This window comes from Vulpes vulpes, chromosome 15 (assembly GCF_048418805.1).
Source record: "Vulpes vulpes isolate BD-2025 chromosome 15, VulVul3, whole genome shotgun sequence".
Classification (NCBI taxonomy): Eukaryota; Metazoa; Chordata; class Mammalia; order Carnivora; family Canidae; genus Vulpes; species Vulpes vulpes.
In genome coordinates, this window is record NC_132794.1 from 116,241,062 (window position 1) to 116,268,252 (window position 27,191).

The following is a 27,191-nucleotide window of genomic DNA, read 5'->3' on the forward strand; positions in this document are numbered from 1 at the left end:
CAGAGCGTGCCCTTGTCAGGCAGCCACAAAGTGGAGCTCATGGAGCTCACGGTGAAGCCAAATGCAGCCATTTGCTGGCGCTTTCTCTCTAAAATGCTCTCCAGGTTGCTAGGGGCGGTGACGACGGATGGCAGGCCTCTGATGAGGGTGGGTGACGCGGTGTACTCAGAAAAACGTGGGCTTCCTGCTTGAGGGCTGCTTGTTCTCCGCAGGATTCCCTTCTCTGCACTCGGCACCCCTCTGGCTTCAAGAATGGGGTTCTGTGGAAATAGAAGGTTGCACAAAACAAAGAGGTGCATGTGCCCTTTCCAGGAGGCAGACCTCTGCCTGTGGGTGCGTAAAGGACCATATAGAGGTCGAAGGTTCCCCTGCTTCCTCCAGCCGGCTGCTGCCAGGAGGGGAGTCAGGGGTGAAGCCTCGAGGGGACAGGACAGGAGCTGGGGGCTGCTGAGCTCTCATGGAGAAGTCCGGGCTACCCTCGTCTAGGCTGGAGACCTGGCAGTGGTGTGACTATGGTGTGTGTGCACACATGCGTGTGCCTGTGTGTGTGCACGTGCGTGTGGACAGCAGAAGAGAGGAGACTCAGCAAGCACATGGCAGGTCCTGCAGCTCTGCCGAAGAGGCGGGTCCTCCTCCTGGCTCCTTCCTCGCTCCGGAGGCTCATCTGCAAATAAGTCATCCTTATCCTCCTTCCTCCCATGGCTGCGGGAAGGTGAGTTGCATAAAATAATGCAGGTGAAAGTGCTTGGACGACTGCACGTCCTGCGCAGAATTGCAAAGGTACCCGGAGCTGAGGTTCCCTGACGCTCGTCATCAGGAGCCAGACTGTCTGGCGACACCCCACCGCGTCACCGTGGTCCCAGGAGCGTATCATGAATATCTCCAGACAAAGTCGCCTTAATGTTAATGCAACAGCTGAGCTGCCAGGCTTCCTCCTGCCACCAGGGGTGGCCTCGTTTTCACCCTCTTTGCTCCTCTGCCTCTGAGTCTGTCCACCCTCCAAGGCTGAGGTCTGCAGGGCAGGGGCCAGGAAGAAAACGCAGATTACTGCATCTTAGATCAGCAAAGCGTTATCATTATTTTCAGTTTAAAGTAAGACAGTGGATTAATATTTACCAACCGGGATCGAGATAGACCCCCCGCCCCGGTCTCTAGGTCGGGCAATGATGCTTCACTGCTGCTTCCAAGGTGGGAGAGCCCCGACGTGGAGAGCGGGGCAGGGGGACCCTCTGCTGAGTTTGCTCCCTGGAGACTGAGGATGTCGTGTTTACATAGGCCAGGTCAGTGGGCTTATTGATCACTTCATCTAGGTCTAGGAGATCGTCCCCCTCAAGAAGGGGGGTTGTAAGCAGTCCTGAAAATAAATGTTGGATGGAAGGTGTTACTAGTAGCGCAAATGCAAGCCAGCAGCGAAAAGGGGCAGAACTTGCATGTCCAGGACAACTGCATTAAGTAGTGAAACAACCAGTGAAATCAAAGAGGATCTTATTGGGTTTGATAAGCAGCCGGGCAAATAAATAGACTTAAAGTGAATAAGAAGGTGATACAAGATGTAGGTTTACACTATAATTTTTTTTCACTATGATTTTTTTTAAAGGCTTTATTTATTTATTCATGAGAGACACAGAGAGAGAGAGGCAGAGACACAGGCAGAGGGAGAAGCAGGTTCCATGCAGGATCCCGGTGCGGGACTTGATTCCAGGACCCCGGGATCATGCCCTGAGCCGAAGGCCAACACCCAACCGCTGAGCCACCCAGGGATCCCCACTCTCTATGATTTCTGAAAAATTAATTGAATTCAGGGGTCGTTTCCGCAGAACAGGCACCTATTCTGCAATCAGCAGGTGTGTTCGGACAGCAGTGCGCCGTGTAGCCGCGGCGCGGGATTCCGTCTCCCTGGACGGTCCCCACGGCCCCGTGTCTTCCCGCTCTGGGCGCAGGCACTCCTCCGCTTTCTGTTGCTACGGATGAGTTTCATACGAATGGAATTATTTAATTCGTCCTTAGGGCCTGGCTTCTTTGCTCAGCATAATGATTCTGACATTTGCTCATGTTGTATGTATGGATACGCAGGAACATTCATTTTTTATTGTTAAGGAGTGTTCCAGGGTGTGGCTCTGCTACAATTTTCATGGGTTCATCTGTTGGTGCAAATTTGGGTTGTATCTGTGTAAAGAAAGATGCCCCTGTCTTTATTGAACACTCTTCACACCCCCTGCCCCGCGTCCCGCGCCCAGCAGCCGGCGGCCCGGGCGTCACCCCGCGTGACCCTGTCTACCTGGAGGCGGCTCAGGGCCCGCACGCAGGTCAGGGGCTCCGGCCCACGGCACTGCCCCTGCCCACCGGAGACACCCGTCCAAGTGCAGGCTGTCGCCTCTGCTTGGGTTCGACTGGCGCCGGATCCCAGGTTCCTGCAACCCCTCCTCCGGCTGGACTGATGTGCTAGAGCCATTCAGGGAACTCGGCATTTTCCTTACTAGGTGACCGGGTGATTCTAAAAGGGCGTAACCTGGGAACAGCCGGATGGGACACATGGTGGGGGGGAGCTTCCACACCCTCTCCGGGCAGGGGGCACTGTCTCCCAGGCCCCACGTGATCCCCAACCCACAAGGTCTCTGGTCCCCCTCCTTCTGGGTTTTCACGGAGGCCTCATAATGTAGGCGGGATTGACTGACCATTGGCCAAGGGTGGTGGATCCAACCCCCAGACCCACTCCCCGTCCCCAGGGGTGGGGAGGTTCCAACCCTGGTCACAATCACATGGTTGGTTCTCCTGGCCGCCTGCCCCACCCCAAGGCTATCCAGGAGCCCTCAGCCACCAATAATCTCATTAGCCTACAAAAAGACACTTATTACTCCCGAGATGACAAGGATTTTGGAATGGCTGCGTGTCTTTCTAAAAATTAAAGTTTAATCTCTGAAGAAATTCAATTTTCATCTTTTTTTTTTTTTTTTTTTTTTTGGTTCATGCTTTTGAAAACTTTATGTATCACATGGCCTCAAAGATTTTCACCTAGGAGGTTTATAATTCTGGCTTTTACATTTATGACCGCCTTCTTTGTATTTCTTTCTTTCATTTTTTGAGGTTCATGGTTTATTGAAACATGAAGATCTCCATGGAAAAGTAAAAACAAAATTGTGGGATATTTTACATGTTGACATTGAAGAAAGTAATGCTTTAACGTAGAGAAAAGTAATAACGTTCTTCCGTTCTCAACGTAATTACAAGATTTATAAAAATATATATATTTAGTAATAGTTTGCTCCAGGCAGTATAGATTGGGAAAGAGACGCAAATTTAAAATTATTCCGTGATCATCTTCTACCAAGACTGCATTTGTGTCTCTGTGACAGTTTGTATAACCCTGGGTATTGTAGGAACTTAACCATGTGCAAAAAAAGTCTGCAGTAATAAAAAAAAAAAACAACTCTGCGGTAATAACCATAGCTTTGCTTGCCCCCATTCCTGCTTCCACCCTTTTCTTTTAGATGAAGGCTTTTGTTTGCATCCCAGGGCCTGATAAGATTGTTAGTTCAGGGTTTTTGTTTGATTGGTTTGGTTTTTATTTTTAAATTAAATTTTCCCTTTGAGGTCATTGCAGATTCACATGCAATTATAAGAAATAATGCAGAGAGGTCTCGTACCTTTTTACCCAAAAGTAACATCTTACAGAGCTATAGTACGATATCACAACCAGAATATTGACATGGACGCAGTCAACACACAGAACACTCGCATTTCCCCAAAGGTCTCTGTTCTTATTAAAGCCACTCCCACTTCATCCTCCCCATTCCTCCTTAACCCCCAGCGACCACTACTTTGTTCTCCAGCCCCATAGTTTTGTCACGTGAACAATGTTATATAAGTGGAATCATACATCATGAAACGTTTGGGATTTGAATTTTCAGTGAGCATAACTCTCTGGAGATTGGTGCAGATTGTAGCAAGCCTCATGGGCTCTTCCCGGGTACTGCTAAGTAGCACGCCATGGTATGAATGTGGCACGTTTCCATTTTGTTTATTTTTTTTAATTAATTAATTTATTTTTTAAATTTATGATAGTCACAGAGAGAGAGAGAGAGAGGCAGAGGCATAGGCAGAGGGAGACGCAGGCTCCATGCACCGGGAGCCCGACGTGGGACTCGATCCCGGGTCTCCAGGATCACGCCCTGGGCCAAAGGCAGGCACTAAACCGCTGCGCCACCCAGGGATCCCACGTTTCCTTTTTGATTTGTTTGTTTTTTACATTCATCTGTGGAAGGACAATCTGAGTTGTTTCCAGTGTTTGTCTATTATGAATAAAGATGCTGTAAACATTCATGTACAGGTTTCCATATGAACATAAGTCTTCATTTTTCTGGGATAGAGACCAGGACTTCAATTGCTGGGTTGTGTTGTTTTCATGGAAACTGCCAAACTGTTTGTCAGAGTGGCTGTATCGTTTTACAGCAACCCGGTTTCTCTGCGTTCTGGCCAGCATTTGGTGGTGTCATTATTTTTAATTTTAGCCATTGCAGTCGGTATGCGGTGGTACCAAATTGTGGCTTTTCTTTGCATTCCTCCAGAGGCTAGTGACATGGAGCGTCATGTGCTTATGCGCCATCTATGTATCTCTTCATGTCTTTTGTTCATTTTCTAGTTAGATTGTTTGCTTTGTTATTGTTGGGTTTGATGGTTCTTTATATATTCTAGAGGTCTCAGTCCTTTGTCAGATACCCTCTCTTGGTCTGTAGCTTGTCTTTGCATCTTGGGTACGAGATCTTGCGCAGAGCAGCAGTTTTAGTTATGATGAAGTCCAAGTTATCAGCTTTTATTTCTATGGACCATGTTTTTGGTATCAAGTCTAAGACCTCTGCCTCGTCTTAGATTGTGAAGTTTTCTCTCATGTTTCATTTTCTTACCATTTTATTGTTTTATATTTTATGCTTAGGTTTTTTTATTTCTTGCAGTTAATTTTTGTATGAGGTGCAAGACACAGGTCAGAATCTCTCTTTAACGTTTTTTTTTTGCCTCTGGGTGTTCTGCGGCTCTAGCACCATTTATTGAAAAGGTCATTTTTCCTTCACTGAATTGTTTTTGCATATTTGTCAAAAATTAGTTCTGGCTAAAATGTCCAGCGCTGTACTGAGGAGGAGTGGTGAGAACAGGCATCCCGGCCTGCTTCTGATCCTACTGAGAAACTGCCTCGACTTTCATCATTAGAGTAATGTCAGCTGGAGGCTTGTTATGAGTACTTTCATCAGGTTGAGGGAATTCCCCTCTTCTCTGGGTATCTGGGAGTTTTAAATAATTCTAGATGGGTGTTGATTTTGTCAAATTGTTTTTCTGTATTGATTGATAGGGTCATGAGCATTTTCTTCTTTAACCTGCTAACATGGTGGATTACATTGATTGATTTTCAAATATTGAACCAGCCTTGCATCCTTGGAATAAATTTATTTAGTCATGTGGATTTTTAAAAATATATAGCTGAGTTCTATTTGATGATATTTTGTTCTTTCTGCATCTGTATTTATGAGGGGTATTGGTCTGTAGATTTCTTTAAAAATTTTTTCCTTGTCTGGTTTTGGTATCAGGGGGTAATATTAGTATCATAAAACAGGAGTTTGAGATTTTCCTGTTGTTATGATGAGTGGTTTTCTACTGAAAAATGGACATATTTTTAATTTTATGAGTCTTTGTATCTTACTAAACTTTTTTTTAAAAAAAGATTTTTTTTCATTTATTAACGAGAGAGAGAGGCAGAGACACAGGCAGAGGGAGAAGCAGGCTCCCTGTGGGGAGCCCGATGTGGGACTTGATCCCAGGACCCCAGGATCAGGACCCGAGCCAAAGGTAGATGCTCAACCATTGAGCCACTCAGGCATCCCGCTAAACTTCCTGTTTGAATTTTTTTTTTTTAAATCCTGCTCCAACAGGGTGAGGAAGGGATGCTGCCTCATCACCACTGGGTGAATGTAGAAATCCAGGTTGCCCACTTGGCTTCCATTGACATCCAAGGGATGTGGGCACCTGTTCCTGTGGTGGAGGACACCTGGTTATATTATGCAGTGATGGGAGTCCTGACTGTGCTCTAAGCTTCCTGTGACCGTACCTCAGTGGAGGGACACCTCATTACTGCTCAGTGGAGATGGAGGTCCAGGCTCTGTGCACGGTCTCCACTGACACTGTACCAAGGGGCGGGTGCCTTGTTTCCAGCTGGTAAGAATGGAAGTTCTGGCCTGACACATCCCGGGAAGGACGGGTTTTTAGATGCATTGTCACACATCATAAGGGTTGAAGTCCAGGTCCTTTGCTGGGAGCGGCCTTTGCTTGATGTGGGTGAGTTTTTCCAGTGGTGTTTGGTTGGTGTAGAGCAGTTTTTGTCTGGATTTTTTTCTGTCTTGCGAGGCTGCTCTTTTCTTCATCCCTTGCACAGAGAGAGTAGGTTTTGGTTGGACAGTTTGTTTGCACCTTTGGCGTTTCCAAGCTGCTGGCTTTGTCAGCTTTTGGGATATATGAAACCAAAAGAAAACCCAGGGAACTCACTACTATGTCACTGCTTGGGTCCCAAGATCCCTGGCTGGTCTGCATCCTTCTTTCCACCTGTCAGAGTCCTCTCACATTTATTTTACATATTATGTCCAGTATGTTTAGTTGGACTCAGCAGGGGGAGTAGGGAAAATGGTATTTCCATTCTCTTGGAAGCATAAGTCCCTCATGAGCTATTTTTTGGATGATTTTATGTATAATCTGAGGTTGAGGTTGAGGTTCATTTTTTCCCCATATGAATCTATGTTTATGTCCCTAGCATCATTTGTTGAAAAGACTCCTTTTCCTGTCATATTACCTTGGCATCTGTGTTCTTTTTTCTGACACCAGCTGGGTGTCCACCGGGCAGTTCAATTCTGACACTAACTCCCACATCAAATGCCAGTGGCAGTGGGGATGCCTAGGCTAGCCACACTTCTGCCTGGCTGACTGCCAATTTGAAAGTTCCTACGGCTTCCTCTCAGGTTTGATAATTTGTAGAATATCTCACGGACTTCAGGAGAGCACTTTACTTAGGCTTACCAGTTTATTATGAAGGATACAACTCAGGAGCAGCCAAATGGAAGAGATGTACATAGCAAGGTGTAAGGGGTGGGGAAGATGCATGGGAGCTTCCCTTTCTGGGCATGGCTCCCTCCCAGTCAGTGATGTCTTCACCAGCCCAGAGGTTCTCTGCTCCCCATTGTTTAGGGCTGTTTATGGAAGCTTCATTATGTAGACAAGACTGCTCAAATCATTGGCCAATGGTTGTTGTTGAACTCAATCTCCAGCCCCTCTCTTCCCCAGAGTTTGGGGGCTGGAGCTCAAAGTTCCAACCCTCTAATCATAGCTTGATGTTTCTGGTGACCAGCCTCCATCCTGAAGCTACCTAGGGGAGACAGGAGTCCCCTCAACAGCTTAAAGTCAGGCATAGACCAAAGGGACTTGTTACGAATTAAAAGATACTCCTGTATCTTATCACTCAGGAAATACCAAGGATTTTATGAGTCCTGTGCTCCAGGAGCAAAGACCAAATATTTGTTTCTCATTATACCACGCATTTTAATCAAAAGTCAATTGACCTTTTATAAGAGGGTCTATGTCTTTTTAAAACAATTTTATTGCTTTTTATTTTAATTCCAGTAGAGTTAACATACAGCTTCAAGTTAACATAGACTTTCAGGTGTACAATATAGTGATTCAACGATTCTGTATTTCTGGGTTCTCTGTTGCATTTTCCTGACTTATATGTATGTCACAACAATGTCACACTCTTAATTATAGTACCTTTATAGTAAGTTTTGGAATCAGGTGCTGTAAATTCTACATTGTTTTTTAAAAAAATTTTGTCTGTGTATGTGGTGTGGAAATCTGTGTCTGTGTATGTGGAAATCCTTTGCATTTCCATATATATTCAGAACCATATAGATTTTCATTTTTTACAGAAAATCCTGTTGGAATTTTTATTATGATTGCGTTGGATCTATAGATCAATTTGGGAGAAATTAAGGGCTTAATAATATTGAGTTTTCCAATCTATGAACATAGATTCATTCTCATGTTCATATCTCAAAGTTTACAAATAATCTTTAATCTCTCAGCATGTTTTATTGGTTTTAAGGGTATAGGGCTCATATATATTTTGTTAAATTATCTCTACATATTTCATAACTAAATACAATAAGATAATATATTTAAAAAATTCTATTGTAAATCATATTTTTCAATGTCTAGTTTCAATGGTTTGTTGCTGTTGTATTGAAATATAATTGATTTTTGCACACTGACCTTGCTTGTATCCTGTGATTCTTTTAAATTTACATATTAGTTGCAGTAACTTTTTTGCTTCAGTTTGGTTCAGCATCTGCTTCATGGATCTCCGGATGGGTTCTGAGGTGCTTTCAGGGTGCCTTTGAGGTTATACTGGTTTTTAAAGATGTACTCACATATTATTTTCCCCCTTTTGTGTTGTGCTTTTGCATGGATGTTGTGTTGTGTTGGTATTTGCATGGATGTGCAAAGCAGTGATGGGTAAATATGCTTGTGGCTTTGCATGAACCAAGGTAGTGATACAACAGTGTCTTTGTAGCCACTATATTCTTCAGTTCCTTGAACTCACAGTAAAACCCCCCAAATCCAGTTTCATGTCATGTGGCAGTAGGAATTAATGATTTCTATCAATTTTAAATTCCCAAGAGCAAAATATAAAATTCTGTGTGATGACATAGGAAGTAGACATAAAAGCTTGTCTGCTGATTACCGAAGTATGATTTTTGGCTTAAAGAAAGGCATTTGAGTGTAACCTGAAAAGCAACTTTCCATGAAACACAGTATAAAACTGACACAAAGCTATGATTATTTTGACTGGGGCTTTGACATTATTTTCTTGAAAAATGGACAATGTGAGTCTGTCTGTTCGAGGAAAGTAATTGATGGCATTGGGGGCTAGTGATAAACTTTGCGTTTTCAAGCAAAAAATAGAATTTTGGAAATTTTATGTCCACCTCTGTGATGAGCTCAGTGGTGACATTAACGAATGTGATATATTAGTTTTGGGTAAGGAATGTGTCAACGATATAAAGATTTGCATAAATTAGTAAAGCAATATTTTCCAAATCACCAGTGAAGGATGTTCTATCAGTAAAAGGTACATTCAATGTGGCAAATAGACAAATGGGCTTTCTAATAACAGATGGCTTTAGATTGCACATAACAGGCAACATTTAAGAAACTATTACTTGCCAAGTTTTGGTATAGTGTCACATTATCTGAAGGAGCGATTAAAATTCTCCTCTTCTTTCACGTTGGCATGAGATCTGTATTTCTTCTCATGCTTCAACTGAAACAACATATAATGGATAGAATGCAAAAGCAGATATAGGGAAAAAAACCTGCCTTGTTTATACTGTTCTCATCTTTTGTGTAGATTGCTATGTTTGGGTTGCTAATCTTTTGTTGAGAAAATGTTAACAGCTTTATTGACGTATGATTGACATGCAATACATTGTACATGGCTAAGTGTATATTTGCTAAGTGTCTGCATGTGTACACATCTGTGGAAACATCATTGTAACCAAGGCAATACACATATGGGTCATCCATATCCCTAGGCTCCACCTTCCTGACTTCCTCTACCCACATCTCCAGGCAATTACTGATCTGCTTTCTGTCACTATAGGTCATATTGTCTAGAATTTTATATTAATAGGAACACATAGTAGATGTTTTTTGTCAGGCTTATTTCATTAGGTACAATCATTTTGCGATTCATCTCGGTTGTGTAGGTCAGTGGTTCATTCCTTTTTATGGGTAGTAGTATTCTACTGTGTGGACGTTCCGTTGTTTATCCATTTGTTGGTGGACATTTGGGTTGTTTCCATTTTGGGGCTATTACAAGTAAAGCTTCTAGGAACATTCGTATACAAGTGTGTGAGTGAACATATTCTTTCATTTCTCTTTGGTGAGTATCTAGTGCTGGAAAGGCTAGGTCATATGTTAGACCGATCCTAATAACATGTTCAGATGTTCTTCTGGCTCCTTTAAGACATATAATGCTGTCATAATCACTCATTTGATGTCCTTGTTTACTAATTGTACCATCGGTGTCAGTTCTGGGTCAGTTCTGATAGATTTTTCTTCTCTCGTTAAAGTGTGTGTTTTCCAGCTTCACTGCATATTTGGTAATTTTGGGTTGGTTGCCAAAGAATGTAAATTTTAGCCTTTAGGATGAGAAATATTTTTATATCCTATAAATACATTTGAATTTTGTTCTTGGACATGATTAGTTTGCTTATAAGTAGTTTGATCTTTCTAGTCTTACTCTTAAGCTTTGTTATCTGGGACTATACCTGCATTTAGTCTTGCATTAATTTTCCTACACTACTGAGTCAAGATGCCTCTCAGTAGCCTCATCAATGCCTCCTGAATTATAGGGTTTTCAACTCTGACTGTTGGGAATGGGTACTATCGCAGGACCCATGTGTGCACTGGGCACATGCGCTGTTTAGTATTCAAATGAATATTTGATGAGGACCCTCTGCTGATCTCCAGCATCTTCTCTTTGTGAAGCTCTCCTCTGTAATACTCTGTCCTGTGAACTCTAGCTGCCTTGGTTTCCCCAGATTTTCAGCTACATGTCCTCAATTCTGGGAGACCACTGTGCTCTGACTGGGTTTCCTTTTCCTTCTTGGAGGCCTGGGAACTTCCTCCAAGTATCTGGGGAATCAGAGGGCTTACCTTATTTGCTTCTTCTCTCTATGGGTCACTGTTCTTTATCATTTAAGGTCCAATGTCCGTGTACCACTATTTCATATATGCATATATTTAAAGACTTTATTTATTTATTTAAGAGAGAGAGAAAGCAAGAGACAGAGCATGAGCGTGGTGGGAGACAAAGGGAGAGGGAGAAGCAGACTCCCCACTGAATGGGGAGCCTGATGCAGGACTTGACCTCAGGACCCTGGGATCATGACCTGAGCCAAAGGCAGATGCTTAACCACTTGAGCCACCCAGGTGCCCCATGTTTCATATATTTGGCCTTTTTTTTTTTTTTTTTAAATTAAGTTGTTTCAGGCAGGTGAATAAGTCTGGTTCCTGTTAGTCCATTTTGACTTGAATTAGAATTTTCTCTATTAAAGATTTTGCACTAGGTGATATTGATACTGGGTAGGGTTTTCTTTTCTTCTACACTCTTTGTTTTGTTTTGGTATCATAGTATTGCTGGTTTCACAAAATGGTTTGAGAAGTGGTCTCCTTTTCTATTTTCCCAAAGTTTTTTTTTTCTTTCTTTCAGGGTTTGTGTTATTTTCCTTTCCATGTTTGATAGAACTCATTAACAGAGGTGTCTAGTACTGGCATTTTCTTTATGGGAGATATTCTTGTTATGAGTTGAATATAATAGACATAGGACTATTGACATTTCCCATTTTTTATTGAGCCAGTTTGGTAATTTTTATCTTTTAAGAAACTTGTCTATTTTGTCTAAGTTTTTGATGTTTTGGCATAAAGTAGTTAGCATCATTACCCTATTATCCTTATAGTATTTGCAAGCTTTGTGGTGATGGAGATGTGCGTTCTTTTATTCCTGAAAATGGTCATGTGGGTCCTTTTAAGGGGTTCTTTTTAAGAGATTTTCTTTTTTAATCTCCAGTTTGTTTGTTTGTTTTGCATTTTGAATATTGTGTGTTTTAGCTTTTTTTTAAATGTGTGTATGTTTATCCTGTGTTTTTTTTAAGATTTTATTTATTTATTCATAAGATGCAGAGAGAGAGAGAGAGAGAGAGAGAGAGAGAGAGAGAGAGAGGCAGAAACACAGGCAGAGGGAGAAGCAGGCTCCATGCAGGGAGCCTGATGTGGGACTTGATCCCGGGTCTCTAGGATCATGCCCTGGGCCGAAGGCAGGCACTAAACCACTGAGCCACCCAGGGATCCCTATCCTTTGTTTTTTTTTGAAGGGAGGGTTTCATTAAGATGTTTGGATCCATGCATTTGTTCTTTTCATCAAATTTGCACATTATTCAACCACTTTATTTAAATACTCTTTTCTGCCTTCTGTCTTAGACCTCCTGCTATTGCTCCAAAGGTTCCTAAGGCTCAGTTCATTTTCTTTCTTTGATTTTTTTCTTTCCTGCTTCAGTTTGTATGGTTTCTACTGGTGTATCTTCAAGTTTACTTATGTTCCCCTCAGTATTTCCCAATTTGCTCCTGGTAATGAGTATTTATTTATTTACTATATGTTTAGCTTGGAATTTTTATTTTGCCCATTTTTACATCTTCTTACTATGTTTATATTTTCTCCTTTTTATGTTTATGTTTTCTCTTCAAGGCTGGATCCTATTTATAATGGGATTTATAGGTTTGACTGCAGGTTCCACCATCTCTGTAATTTCTTGGTCTGTCTATTCACCGATCTCTGCTTAGAAACGGGATGGATGATTTGGCTTCCTCACAGTCTAGTAACACTGCGAATACGTGGCAATTTAAGTATCACATTGTTGAGTGCAGATTTTGTCCTTTTCCTTTAAAGAGTTTTGGACTATTTTCTGGCAAGCAATTAAGTAACTTTCCAGTGGTGCTATTGTTTCAGGGCTTGTGTTTAAGGATGTGGGGGTAGGTTGAGAGTAGCCTTGACTCTGGGGCCAGTTCAGCCCCGTAACCGAGGCATGACCTCTCTTTGAATTCACCAGGTGTCCGATGAGCTCTCTCCACTCTGGCTCTTTATTTTTTATTTTTTAAATTATTTTTTTATTGGAGTTCAATTTGCCAACATATAGCACATCACCCAGTGCTCATCCCATCAAGTGCCCCCCTCAGTGCCTGTCCCCCAGTCACCCCAACCCCTGCCCACCTCCCCTTCCACTACCCCTTGTTCGTTTCCCAGAGTTAGGAGTCTCTCAGGCTCTTTAGAGCTCGAGTGGCTCCTAGCTCTAGGTGAACTCTGAGAATGCTTCATCTCACAGCTGCCCTGCCTTTCTTTTCCTAGCTTTGTGGAGTTTTACCGTGTCTATGCAATCTGCTGTTCTGCAACAGGCTCCAGGATCCCTTGCCTCTGGTCCAGAAAACTGTTGATCCATATACTGTGTCTGGGTTTCTACTTGTATGTAGGAGGGCAGCTTTCATATCAGCTTCCTGGTCATGGCAACACGTCCACATTCACTGTTCTTAGTCATATTATTCTCAGCCTAACTAAATTATATGCCTTCATACATCAATAATTGATGGAATAAAGCACAAGACACACAAGCAGTTTAAAAACTAAGCTTTTGGGGCGCTTGGGGGGATCAGTCGGTTAAGTGTCTGCCTTTGGCTTAGGTCATGATCTCAGGGTCCTAGGATCAAGCCCCGCATTGGGCTTTGTGGTTAAAAGACTTGTCAAGCTCAAACCTATTTTTTTTTCTTCTATAAAAGAATGTTGTAAATTTGCTGACCTTTTCTACAAGTAGGTCTTAGAGCACGCCACCTAGAATGTATTTCTGGAAAAAAAAAAATACATTTAATCAGAACCTTCAAAGTAAGGATGCTATGGAGCCAACAAGTGAGAAAGTACTTTTTGAAAAGAATTTGTCTGCAGAGGAAGGATTAGAAGAAAGCTCTTGTTTGATGTGATTTGATCTTATTGCCCGCAGCACCAATAGGCCATCCTCTCTTGTCTCTGCATAGTTTAAAGGTTTGGAAGCAGACTCTTTATCATGCTGTTTTCCAGATGAAAATTTGGATAGGTTTTGTGAGAAGTGTAAGGTGACACCCTTAGCATTTGGCTTATGAGAATAACTGGTTGATTTTAGGGAAGCAGAAGTTCACCCATTCCTTTTGCTCAGAGCTGTTTGTGGGGAGTCCTGACAGATGCCGACAGGAGGCCTGTTATAGCCCAGGGCCCTGGCTTTGGGGCCTCTCCAGCAGGGAGGCACGTGCCTTTCTGTTTAGTGGATGTTGGATCCCATACATCGGTTCAGTTCAAGTAGATGATTCCTCAGTGTTTAGCCTGCGAGCATCTGGGCTGGGTGGTGGAGAGACAGCGGGAGAGCGTAGTTCTTACCTGCAAGGAGCTCTTAGAAGGGAATGTGTGTAACCTGTGGGATGTTGGCTCTGTAGACAGGTGGCCTGGGCTGCCCGATGAGCGCAGAGGGGGCTTTTCATTCAGGATGCAACCCTGGGGCTGAAAGGGAGTAGGACTTGGCCAAGGGGTGTGTGCTGGGGCCTGAGAGTTACAGGCCGGGTGTGTTGGGGTCCCTGGATGGCTGCAGGTCAGGATACACATGGAGGAGTAGAGATGAAGCCAGGGGAGCCATCAGTGGGCTGGGGCCCGAGGAGGTTCGATTGCTGCACCGGGAGGGGTTTCCTTCTGGGGTGGGGGGGGGGACAGGGATGTGTGAGAATGGAGCAAACATATCTTTTCTAGAAGGATCACTCTGTGCATGGAGCAGCCACGGGGCAGAGAGGGAGGGGACAGACTGAGACATATTTGGCAGGTGGACCTTTAAGGATATCCTTATGGATTGAATTGCAATTCCCTAAAAATGCTGAGGTCCTGAAGCCCAGAACTGGTGAATGGGATCTTATTTGGAAATAGATCTTTGCAGATGATCGAGTTAAAATGAGGTTATCAGGGTGCGCACCCAGTCCGCCCCACACAGAGGGGAAACTTGGTCACAGAGACAGACACACACAGAGGGAAGGTGATGTGAAGATAGCTGTCGAGAAGCCGAGGACCGTCTGAGGCCCCCAGCAGCAGGAGGGGGTTCTGGGACAGAGTCTGCTCGCAGCCCCAGAAGGAGCTGACCCCACCCACACCCTCCTGTGTGACTTCCAGGCTCCAGCAAGTCGGCTGGTGGAGCCCCCAGCCGGTGCTGCTTGTTACGGCCACTGAACTGACTCATACTCACATGTGAAGGGTGTGTTTGAGAAGCCAGGTGGACGGCAGTGGCCCTGGTGCAGGTGGGGACATGGAGAAGGAGCAGATTTGGGGGTCATGCCTCCGTTGGTGGCAGTGCCAGATTGAGGAGGTCACGGAGCAGAGACTCGGTTTGGTGTTGGCTGCACGGGTCTGGAGACGGGACTGGGACATGATGGGTGGAGGGGGTCCTGCAGGAGCGTGGCCTTGGGGAGTGTGCAGAGTCAGTGTATGTGTGTGTGTGTGTAGGGGGGCAGGCTGGGACAGCATGAGCAGCAGGGGAGGGACAGGGAGCCCTGTGGTGGGGTTAAGAAGGTAAGATCGGGGAGGGGAGAGAGCGGAGTGCTGCGAAGAGCCAGGCGTCAGCTGCTGTGGGTCTGAGGGAAAAGCATCCACGTGTCCTCGGCTGTGCCCTTGGGAGCTGGTGTGAGCAGCTGAGTGAAGGGCTAGGACCCAGAGCAGCCTACTGGCTAACCACGTCTGTTCCCGCAAGTCAGACCCTCGGGACAGGAGGCCCAGAGCCCTCAGAGCCCAGGCAGCTGGCCGCCGTCTGGCCCAGTGTGTCTGGGGACCAAACCAGGCCCCTGCTGGACCCACTCGGACTGGACACTTGGCCTCTATGTGTGAGTCTGTGCATGTAGGATCAAACGTGTCCCTCCAGCTAGGAAGGGGGCCGGGCCTGTCACAGAAACTCCCAGAATCTGGGGGGGTGGGGTGTCCCTCGGTGGAGACGCCCAGGCTGGGCCTAGTCTGGACAGTGAATCCTGGAGCTGTTGCCCTTCCCTGGGCAGTGGAAGGCACCCCCGGGCCGCCCCCTTGCCCGGTTGCTTTGTGCCTTCCTGGGCCGTGCTGCCCTCTCTGGCCTTGCCACCCTGCGAGCGCAGCCTGTGCGGCGTGAAGGCCACGGCGGGCTGGCTCCGATGGGCACCGATTGCGGTGTGTGCCAATCTCATTTCTCTGCTACACTCCGGTCTGGCTTGCGGCGCCCGCGTGGGACTCGTCACAGGCAGAGGAAATTAGCTGGCACGGCAGCTGGAGAGTAAAACCCAGTCACAGAAATAATGGTGCCCCAAAGACAGGAGCCCGGAGAGGACCGAGGGATGGAGGATCATTCTTCAGCTGACTGCTTTGAGGGGACGTGGGAATTGAGAGCGCCAGCATGGAGGGAGCCCAGTCCTGGAGCCAGAGGCTGCTGGTTAGGGGAGAGCCCAGCCCTCCCGCAGGGAGCCCCACATGACATCCTCTGCCAGGCCCCCCTTATCGCTGTGCGCCCCGCTCCTCGGCGGCTGCCAGGGCTGCAGCAGCACGGACATCAGACTGTCCTGGTTCTGTGCACGCCCCCCCCCCCGGGAGCACTCAGCCTGGCCAGCATCACCTGGAGCACTCGGCCTGTATGCCCTCCGCCCGGGAGCACTCGGCCTGGCCAGCATCACCTGGAGCACTCGGCCTGTGTGCCCTCCGCCCGGGAGCACTCGGCCTGGCTGAGCATGGCCTGGGTCCTTGTGGGCTTTCTGCCCTGCCCTCGCAGCCCGCAGAGCTCTGCTCTGGGTTGTGGCCCCTGTGAGTCACTCACACCTCCCTCTATGTAACGTTCTCCAATAGGATAGGAGAATTTAAAAAATGTATTTAAGATTTGTATTTTTATCTGACAAGTAAAGTTATTTTCATGGAAAGCAAATTTCATTATGGCAGTAGAAAGTAAAACTATTTCAGCAGCATTTTAAAAACCCTGTCTTGTGGGATCCCTGGGTGGCTCAGCAGTTCGACGCCTGCCTTTGGCCCAGGGCGTGATCCTGGAGTCCCGGGATCGAGTCCCGCATCAGGCTCCCTGCATGGAGGCTGCTTCTCCCTCTGCCTGTGTCTCTGCCTCTCTGTCTCTCTCTATGTCTATCATGAATAAATAAATAAAATCTTTTAAAAAAAAAGGTTTTAAAAAACCCTGTCTTGTTTTATTTTTTTCAGCTGCAGATGAATTATAATTAGAATAATTTTGGAAGGGAAATAGCCTGGGTGGTTGCGTGTTACTCAGAAGGGAGCAGAATTAGGGGGAAATGATTATCGACTTGGGGCTCCCATGACCGCATTATTCTTTTGATTACATGACGGATGGTGTGAACTTTAAAAATTGATGTATTGAGAGTCTACCTTCTTTTGGATTCTGCAAGTATTTCTTACAATCGATAGGCTGACAGAAACTCTGGAAACTGAGATTTTCGTGTTCCAGGGGAAATTGTGCATGGCCACGCCAGGATTTGGGAGAAACCATTTTATTCAGCGAGGAGGAGGGTAGGTCCCCGCTGAGAGAAGGCCCCTAGCCCTGTATTTGTTTTGATTAATGCTAAGGAAGGTCGGTAATTAGCGTGGGCCTGGGCAAAGGGAGGAACAGGCGCTCCTTCGCCCCGGGCTGTTTAACAAAGTAGCCGAGGCGGGGGCTGCGCTGGGGGAACAGGGTGCGCGTGGGCTCCGCGCCGCCCCGAGCGCCGCCGCTGGTTGTGTGCTTGCTCACGGCCGCGCCGCGTCCTCCCAGGAGCACGGTGGGGAGCACGGTGGGCAGCTCGGCCCTGTGGGTGTGCACCTTGGTTCGCATCTCGCCCGCGGAGGCCTTGGCTGGCTCGTCCAGGTGGACGCGGGCCGGCGACTGCGAGGCGTGTGGTCCCCGCGGGGCTTCCAGGCCCTTCCCGGGTCCCGCAGGTGCAGGTGTGCTGCCCGGGCCGCAGGGCTGAGCTTCCAGAGTCAGAACAGGGCACGTCAGGCCCTCGGGCTAACCCGAGAATGCGGAGGCACCGTGGACTCTGGGTTGATAGAACTAATTAGGTTTAATTAACAAATTTCAGGAATGACTATTGGAAACCCCCGTGGGCTTGAGAGGAAAGCGAGGACACTTGCCACGTGGAGCCCCCCCTCCTGGCAGGTTTGTCACAGGTAGATTATTAATGTCTTTTATCACTTTGATAATAGAGTCTTGTCTCCTTTGCTGTATTATCCTTTGATCCCTGAAATGAAGCTTTGATCCTGTATTTCACTTATCACTGAAACGAGTCCTTGGACCTTCAATGCCAGAAGGGAGGTACCTTCAAAGGATCCTGCTTTTAGGGCAGGTTCCACGAAGAAAGCTGAAGGTGAGTCGCGGGCACCGTGGAGGAAGCCCACGCTGGACGGGCGTCTGGGTGCCCCTGGCGGCTGGGAGCTGCGGGGGGTCAGGGGTGGGTGACAGGGGCGACCTGCCCCCCGCTGGGACTTCGCCTTTGCGGCTGTGATTCCAGGCAGTTCTCGCGCCAGATGCCAGCGGGCCTCACATTCAGCTCCGCGCTGACTCCCTCGGGTTAGCACAGGCCCCACGAGGTAGAGAGAGGTCCCGCAAGGTGGCCCTGCACTGAATGCAGCCTCCGGGGGCTCCCCAGGCCACCTCCATGCCCCTCAGCTTCCGCGATCCATTAGAATGACTCCTGGAAGTCAGGGCAGCGCTGTGCTAGGAAGGGGACAAAGGACCCTCCGGCTGGGGAGGTGCTTAGGGCGAGGTCTGCAGGGGTCCCAGGTACAGCCGTGCATTCCCCAACCAGGAAGCTGGTTCCCCTTCCTCACAGGGGGGGTTTCTAGGTGTCACTGTGGGACGGGACTGCTGCACCTGCTGCTCTCAGCCTCCAGCCCCTCCCCTCCCTGGAGCCTGGGGGCTGTTCCCTTTCCCACGTGGATGAAGCTTCAGGCTTCCTTGTGTTGCCTCATTAGCATAACAAAGACTCCTAGCACTCCAGAAAAGCCAAGGGATTTTGAAGCTCTGTTCTAGAAATTTCAGCAAATACCAGGTACTTTTATTGCAGTGCAGCGTGCTTGGGCCAACTGGCGGGAGCCCGGTCCAGGCTGTGCATCCGGAGCTGATGGCCATGACTTGGCCAGAGTTGGCGGCTCAGGTGAGCCTGGGGGTGCTGCCCACACCTCCCCCCGTCGGGCCAGGCCCATCCCCATCCCCACCTCGTCCCAGCATGTGGCTCTGGACCCAGAGTCTGGAGGCTGAGTCCTAGTCTGTAGGTCCCACCGCGGCCTCCAGAGGTGGCTTTGTGCTTCACTTCACGTGTCACGCGCTCAAATGTAAAACACAGAGCAAACAAGAAACAACGCAACAATGACATTTTCTAGATCTGGCCTTCGAGGAGAGTTGGAGGGGGGACGGGTTCCTTATTTGCTTCGAGAATTACACTTTGCTTTTGTGATCCAAACATCACCAGGGGATGTCCTTTGAGTTTCAAGTAGGATTGCTAGACGGCCCGCCGCCGCCTCAAGTGGGCACCTCTGCCCTATTTTTTGTTTATATATATATATATTTTATAATAAATTTATTTTTTATTGGTGTTCAATTTGCCAACTTACAGAGTAACACCCAGTGCTCATCCCACCAAGTGCCCCCCTCAGTGCCCGTCACCCAGTCACCCCACCCCCCGCCCTCCTCCCCTTCCACCACCCCTAGTTCATTTCCCAGAGTTAGGAGTCTTTATGTTCTGTCTCCCTTCCTGATATTTCCCACCCATTTCTTCTTCCTTCCCTTCCATTCCCTTTCACTATTATTTATATTCCCCAAATGAATGAGGACATACACTGTTTGTCCTTCTCCGATTGACTTACTTCACTCAGCATAATACCCTCCAGTTCCATCCACGTTGAAGCAAATGGTGGGTATTTGTCGTTTCTAATGGCTGAGGAATATTCCATTGTATACAGAGACCACATCTTCCTGATCCATCATCTGTCGATGGACACCGAGGCTCCTTCCACAGTTCGGCTATTGTGGACATTGCTGCTAGAAACATCGGGGTGCAGGTGTCCCGGCGTTTCATTGCATCTGTATCTTTGGGGTAAATCCCCAGCAGTGCAATTGCTGGGTTGTAGGGCAGGTCTATTTTTAACTCTTTGTGGTTTCCTGCCTTGTTAATTTTCCCCATTCTCACTGGTGTGAGGTGGGATCTCATTGTGGCTTGGATTTGTATTTCCCTGATGGCAAGTGATGCGGAACATTTTCTCCCATTTCCTGTTTGCATTGTTTGTTTCTTTGCTGCTGAGTTTAATAAGTTCTTTATAGATCTGTGATCCTAGCCCTTTATCTGATACGTCATTTGCAAATCTCCTCTCCCATTCTGTAGGTTGCCTTTTAGTTTTATTGACTGTATCTTTTGCTGTGCAAAAGCTTCTTATCTTGAAGTCCCAATAGTCCTCCGCCCTATTACCTCCTGCAGCCGCAGGTGGCTTCCCTCCCCATCTCTCCAAGGCAGGGTCGGGGCCCACCTGGGCCCAGGGGTCGAATCCACCTTGGTGCCTGTGTTTATGAAGGATAGATGGGAGCACAGCAGACACACCGTGCCGGCCAGGCCGCTCTTGGGATGTGAGGCCGGAGTCAAGCAGAGCCAACACCTGCTGTCCGCCCTTCACGGGGGAGATGGCCACGCCCGCCCCCGCAGACCTCAGCTGTCCCGCGGCAGCCCCCACCCGCCTGGCCAGGGTCTTGTACGTAGCCCTCCCTTCGCGTCGCCGCCGTGTCCTGAGACTCTCCCTGTGGCCTTTCTCTCTGAAGCTAACATGACTCCTCGGAGCTTCCAAGCACGGCTGCTCTGAGGAGGAGCCCTGGCCCTCCCTTCGGAGGAGCGGAGGTGACAGTCAGTTTGCTTTTAAATTGCAGGCGGCTCCTCTCCTTACGCTTGCAGTGCAGGGAGCTGCCGGCAGCGGTGGCCGCCCTGGTTGAGCCTCCGATGAGACAGGTGGCCCGCCCTGCGTTCACCTGGGACATGGGGGGCACCCAAAGATCCGACCGCTTCTCTCTCAACAGTGAGGAGCTGGTGGCCTGCGAACAGGCTCAAGGAGCTGCGAAGCCTCGGGGATCCTTTAATCGGCTGTTTCTTTAACTCAAGTTGTCCCCATTCTTGCCTTTGCCTGGCCTTCCTGCCACGGCTGGACAGACAGCCCCTTGGGTGCCCTTCCCGGGCTGTCCCTGGCCCCTGACCCTGGTCCTCTTTCGGGACCATTTCCTGAGGTCCCCGGAGACGAGCCCTCCGTGCTTTCTGAGACCCCAGTCACCCGCGGGGCTTGGGGACCCTCCTCTCATCAGGCGGGAGACCTCCCAGAGCCGCGTGTGTGGACCCCGTCCTCGCCCTGCTTCCCCCCTCTTCCTCCCTGGGTCTCAATCCTTAGCTTAGTTTCCTTCTAATCTTAACAGATGTTGATCTTAGTGAAAACTGGAGGCTGCTCCCCGTCTTACCTTCCCTGGAAGGCTTTGCTCTCCTGTGGCCGAGGCCAGGGCCAGGGCAGGGGCAGGATCGCCCGCTCCGCCGTCTACTCCCAGGGAAGCAGAGCCAGTGCCCGGCGGCCCCGGGGTGGAGCGTGGGGGCCGCGGGCGTGTGCCGTGCACTCTGGGCGCCGGGCCGCGGAGGGCACTGGCGGGCACGCACCAGCACGCTCAGGCTCCCGGGCTCCGGCCGCCCTCCGCCCCTGGGCGCACATCCCTGCGGGTGACCCAGGCTCACTCCATCCTCCCTGGTGGCCGCGCCGCGCGGTCCCTCTGCCGGCATCCATCCTGCCCGACCTGTTCTTCCCTCCCTGAGGCGTCCGTTTACCCGCCCCGGAGCGAGTGCTCCATCCCTGTCTAAACAGCAAAACGGAGGCCAGTGCTCCGGGCTGCTCCCGGCTGCTCACAGACCTGCCACAGGCACGTCGCCGTCCGTGCAACCTGATGAACCGCCTACCCCAGAATAATAAATTCCCTCTGCCCCCCGCCCCCCGCTTAGGGTTTAAAATCAAACCCACCTTGTTAACTGAACCCGAGACCACATTTAAGATGAACACGGTGAGATTCCTGATGAGTGGTCGGTTCCCCCATAGTCCCAGCACTCTTGAATTTTGTGGTCCGGCACTGGGCCCCGGCATGGGCTCCGCTGAGGGCGGGACGGCAGCGGCCAGTGAGGTCCCCTCGCGGGCTGAGCTCCGGGGGCCCGTGTGTCCCGTGTGCTTCTCTGTTCTATTTTCTCCTCTTTTCCAGCCTCCAGTCCTTGTTTCTGGGTGGCTGGGCCCCAGCAGTCGCACCTAAGACAGGGGAGAGTGGCCGTCCCTGTTGGTAGATGTGGGGGGGACAAGTGCTAGGGCTGCCCCATCCCTCCACATCCCAGGACCCCCTCCCTGAAACATAGTTCTGGATTTTTCCACGTGGGGGTGAGTGGGAGTGGGAGGCCTGTGATCTAAGCTTGGAAGGAAGTCAAGGAGCAGGGAGGGGTGCGGGGGTCTTCGCCCCCCTGCTGGGCCAGGGCTCCCCTGTGTGGGGCCCTGGGTGCGGCTGCCAGGAGTCAGGGCGCCCTGGGCAAGGCTGTTCTCCTTGGGGAGGGCGGTTTCCATGGACCCAGACCGTGGAAGGCAGACGCCGGGCACGCCCTGCACGTCCCTTATTCTGTCCGTTGCAAAGCTGTGATGTAGCACCTGCCGTCGCCGGGCCCTGCGCTCAGCCCTGGGAATCCAAGAGTGAGCGACGGGGACGGGCTGCTGGGCGCCCCGATGACGTGGCCGCGCTTCTGCAGAGGGAAGGAGGAGAGTCAGGAGGAGGCTGGTGGGAAGGAAGGAGAGAGGAAATATGTACGTGATCTAACCTGGTGGCCTCACCCGTGGGCCGGGGAAGGTGGACGTGGGTTGACGTCCACTCCGTCATCTGCTGTGGGATGATTTTGCTGTCTGTGCGTCTGATTTTTTTTCCCTTTTTACCAGCTTTTAGAGATGTGTGCCAGCTTCGTGAAGACGTGGAGTACGTCATGTGTAGACCCGGGCTTAATAATACGGCCTAGTCACCGTCACGGGAGGTTCACGCAGAGTGTGCGGATCTATGTTGTGAAGGCCTGCTGGCTGGCTGGCTGCTGGCGCCTGGTGCCAAGGGGCACTCAGGTCCCCGGGCCTGTCTGGAGGCAGGGCTGGCGGCCGTGGCTGCAGGGAGCAGGGCGGCCTCTCCGTAACGAGGGCGGTGAACACAGACTCAGTGCTGTGGTGCGTCACACAGGAGGCCGGATGTGCCCACCCTGCCTGAGCGGCCCGACGGGCTCTGCGTCCCGTCTCGCTGTGCTCTCCAGGCCCGGGGTCAGTGTCATCACAGAGTGGCTCCTTCTCCTTCAGGGCAATGCAGGGCCACCCAGGGTTAAATCAACCCACACTTGATGTGTGTGGCTGTAGGTGCAGAGTCCACTGGTGGAGGCTGCTGGGTCTGGAGGCCGCCGGGCCGGGCTAGCGGGTCCTCTGCCTTTGGCTCTGCCTCCTGAAGCCCTGGGTCCTGGGAATGGGCACCGTGGTGCAATCCGGGACAAACACTAGGACGCAGGCGGCAGGGCGAGCTGGTGTCTGCATGGTCTCCTCCGGGACCACCTGGTCTCTTGGGTTGCCTGTTCTCAGTTCCTGATGAACTCCGTGCTCGTGAGCAAGCTGCACCGAGGCCGTGCTCGGCTCCTGGTGGGGCTTTCAGAGCGGGGGGCCTCTGCCCTTCCTGCTGGGCTGGGGTGCAGGGGCTGGGGCACCCCGTGGGAGGGGGCAGCGTCAGGACTCGGGGGTGGGCTTGGCACTGCTTTCTTAGCCTCACGGAGCCATGATTTAGAGTTTGGAACGTGGGGAACACCTCTCCCCCCGCTCTGGCCAACACCCGGCTGGCTGTCACAGGTGTCTCCCTTGTTCTCCCCGCGCACAGGATTGGTGCCGTGACCTCCATGAGTGGTCAGGGTGTTCTGGGGCCTTGTGGAAACACCTTCGCTCCCCGATAAAAACGGAAGAGAAGCTGCAGGAGAGGGTCGCTGCCATCCCTGGCTGCCCCCGGCTTTGTGTCTCTGATTCTGGCCAGATCACCTGGAGAGGCATCAGGTTTGCAGGGAGAGGCGTCCTGATGGTGCTCAGCAGCAGGGCTCAGGGGCCCTGGCTTGGGGTTGAGGCCTGGGGCTACTACTGACCTCAGGGGAGATCCTTGGTCACCGTGTGCCTCTGTCTCCCCAGCTGGTAGGGTGGCAGCGGTACTCACCTTGTAGGATTGTTGTAAGTATTCCCTAAGTCTTTGCTGTCATTTTATTATTTTGTAGGAAAAAAAACAAAAAAACAAAAAACAAAACAAAAAAAACACACAAAACCCCAAAAGACTACACACACAGATACATGCTCGTTCTAACAATTCAAACAATGTAGAGAGACGTACAGAAAGTCAATCCTGCCTAATCTCTACCCTGCCCCAATGCCTATCCCTCCTCCTCCCCTCCCCTTTCCCCTCTCCCTCCCCCACCCCCTGCTCTCTGATATCACTCTTCTCCCAGAAGTAATCACTTTGAACAGTTGAGTATTTTGTCTTTCAGGACCTTTTCTGGGCCTTCCATTTGGCGTAGGTGGACCGCACTGTATGGATGGTTGGGGGTCCCGCTGCTCTCACTCAATAGGTGTATCAGGTTCCTACTGCTGCTGTGACAAGTTAGCATATGGTTAGCAGCTTAAAGCAATACCCGTTGCTTATGCTCAGTTCCGGAGGTCAGAACATACAGCTTCTGTGTGTGTCTTGCTGGTTCTTTGCTTAGAGGCTCAAGGGACGAAATCAGGGTGTTGGCAGGGCCGGGCTTCTTGCTGCAGGAGGCTCTGGGATGCAGGGCTCCCAAGGTCAGCTGGTGGGGTCCACGTTCCCATGCAGGCCATCGGCTGGGTGGCCCTTGGGTCAAGGCAGCCCCCCTCCTTGGCTCTTGGCTCCCATCCTCCAGTGTCAGGCCAGCGCCTGGGGGATCCCTCTCCTGCTGGGGTGTCCCCGCGTCCCCCCACTACCGTGTTTCTCTCACTGGGGTACGTGAGAGTTCGTGGGACTGTGCTGGGCCCACTCCCTGACCCGCAGTGCTCACCCCGTGTTAATGTCAGCTGATGGGTAACCCTGATTCCACGTGCCCCGTCCCTTCCCAGCCAGCGTGGGGTGAATAATGTCTCCCCAGAATTCATGTCCACTCAGAACCTCACAATGTGACTTTATCTAGAAATAAGGTCATTGTAGTTATAGTTATCCAAGGATTGAGATCAGCCTGGATGAGGACGGACCCTAAATCCAACAACGGATGTGCTTCGAAGACCAGAGAAGGAGACACCCACCGGGACAGGTGTGCCAGGATGGGAGCAGAGGTGGCCCGGGAGCGCCAAGCACTGCAGGAGCCACCAGGAGCTGGGACAGCCCAGGAAAGATAATTGCTGGGACCCCTCGGAGGGAGTGGCTCTGGTGGCACCTCGATTTCCACTTCTGGCCTCTCAAACTATGAGGAAACGGATCTCAGTTGCATTAAGAAATCACCAGTTTGTGGTAGGTTGTTAGCAGACAGAGGGTGGTATCTAAATTAGTGCTTGATGGGAATCCAGGAGGGGGACTGGGGGGCACCTTCAGAATTCGGCCTACCACAAAATATTGTAAATTTCTTTTCTTTTCTTTTCTTTTCTTTCTTTTTCTTTTCTTTTCTTTTCTTTTCTTTTCTTTTCTTTTCTTTTCTTTTCTTTTCTTTTTTTCTTTTCTTTTCTTTTCTTTTCTCTTTTCTTTTCTTTTCTTTTCTTTTTTGCATTTTACTACTATTTTTATTATTTCACCTATGCATCCCAGATATCCTGTGTAGAACACAGCTCCACTGTCCTTTCAGAACGTCTCCGAGCCCTTACAAATCATCACACTAAAGAGGGTGATTTAACAGAAAAGGAAGGGTGGGATGAAGCCATTCTATATGTTTATCTATAAGGCGTCATCTGTCAGGACACATCAGATCACTGTAGGCCCAACAGGTCATGAGCTGTGTCCTTAGAGATCTTCGTAGTACTCCATCAATGGGGCCGTCTGCCACAGTGATTCAGCCTTTCAAGGCCCCTGGAACTTGGCCTGATGCCATTCTCTTGCCATGTCTGCCGTGCTGCAAGGAACACCTTATGTGTCCCCACAGACTGTTTTAGTTGCTAGATCTGCCATAACCTGGAACCCCAGATTAGGTGGAAGGCCTCTGGTGCCTCCTGACCCAAGTAGCTGGCTCTGTTGTTTTTTTAGGGATCCACACAGGAAATCTTGGATGAGTTGCTCCAAGGGTTCAATTACTCCATCTCCCTCTGACAAGCACAGGTGCATCAGGCCACCAACTACATCAATTGCTGGTCTGGGCTGAGAACAGGTCACATTCATGGTCAAAGTCAGGACCCAGAGATGATCAGGGCAAGCGAAGAACCCAGACTAGATACATGATGTGATGAAACAATTGGCTCCCCTGGGGCCTGCAGAAGAAGGTGGTTCTCCCCTGACCCTTCCTCCCTAGGTCAGGAACAGACCAAGCTACATCAGCTTAGGGGAAATGCCACGCAGCCCATGCTTTGGTCTCTTCTCAGGCCCAATCTATGGGATCTTGAGCAGCATTTGAGGTTCTAACCCGCTGTGTTCTATCTGCAGTGGGGATGTTTACAGATGACTCCATGGCATGCGGGTCTTCGTAGTAAATTCTTTGTAAATGTTGTGTAGACGTGTGTAAGTGCTTTTTCCACGTTTATGAAGACGCTCTGCATGGGAGAGGCCAACATCAGGGAAAAAGTGATTTAGTTGATGGAGACAGCTCTTCAAGGTTTCATTCTATAGTTAACAGTTTGGGTCTTAGAAACCTGAACAAATTAATGAAGCACATTTATGGCCACGGGGGTGATGTAACAAGGACATATGATTTATTCTGAAATCAATCTGGACAGGTGGGGGGAGGTTGAGGCAGAGTTAAGGATTCAATCTGGTCATTAAATTAATTAAAATTAAATCTGATGCAGCCAATAATGCTACCGAAAGAGAAGAAGGAAGGAGTTTACCCACCGTAGACGCCTTTAGACCTCTGACCCCAAAAAGTCTGCTGTTACCCTGTCTCCGTCAATGCGAAGGCTCCTTCTGGATTTGCCTCTGATGTGAGGATTAATGGCAGGTGGGAAGAATCCTTATGGATATCCTGAAGCTGGAACGTGAGAGAGTTGGGAACATCCCCTCAAACAGGACATTGCATTGGTAGTGAGGGTTTTCTGAGTCACGCTGATTCCTGTCGTAAGGCTTCAGCCCGTTAATTCTGTGACAATCTGTATATACTTACCTACACCCCTTAACTGTATGTGTAGGTATACTAATATGCGTATTTGTTTTAGGTTCCAAAAACACCTGGATGCTTAGAAAAAAGACCTGTTACTTCTTCCGTGGGACAAAGGAAAGTCAACCAAGGACTTCAGAGCTTGGGTGCTATCTTGGGGGATCATGGTAGGGCCAGGTACCACCAAGGCGCTC

At 49.2% G+C, this 27,191-nt stretch overlaps 1 long non-coding RNA gene across 1 annotated transcript in view; it reads left to right on the forward strand.

Annotated features, from left to right (window-relative positions):
• The first annotated feature begins 219 nt into the window (after positions 1-219).
• LOC140595750 (uncharacterized) overlaps positions 220-27,191 on the forward strand; it is a 291,467-nt gene continuing 264,495 nt past the window's right edge. The window contains exon 1 of the long non-coding RNA XR_011997629.1: positions 220-712. This is a non-coding gene — a long non-coding RNA (uncharacterized lncRNA). The remainder of the gene's footprint in view (positions 713-27,191) is intronic.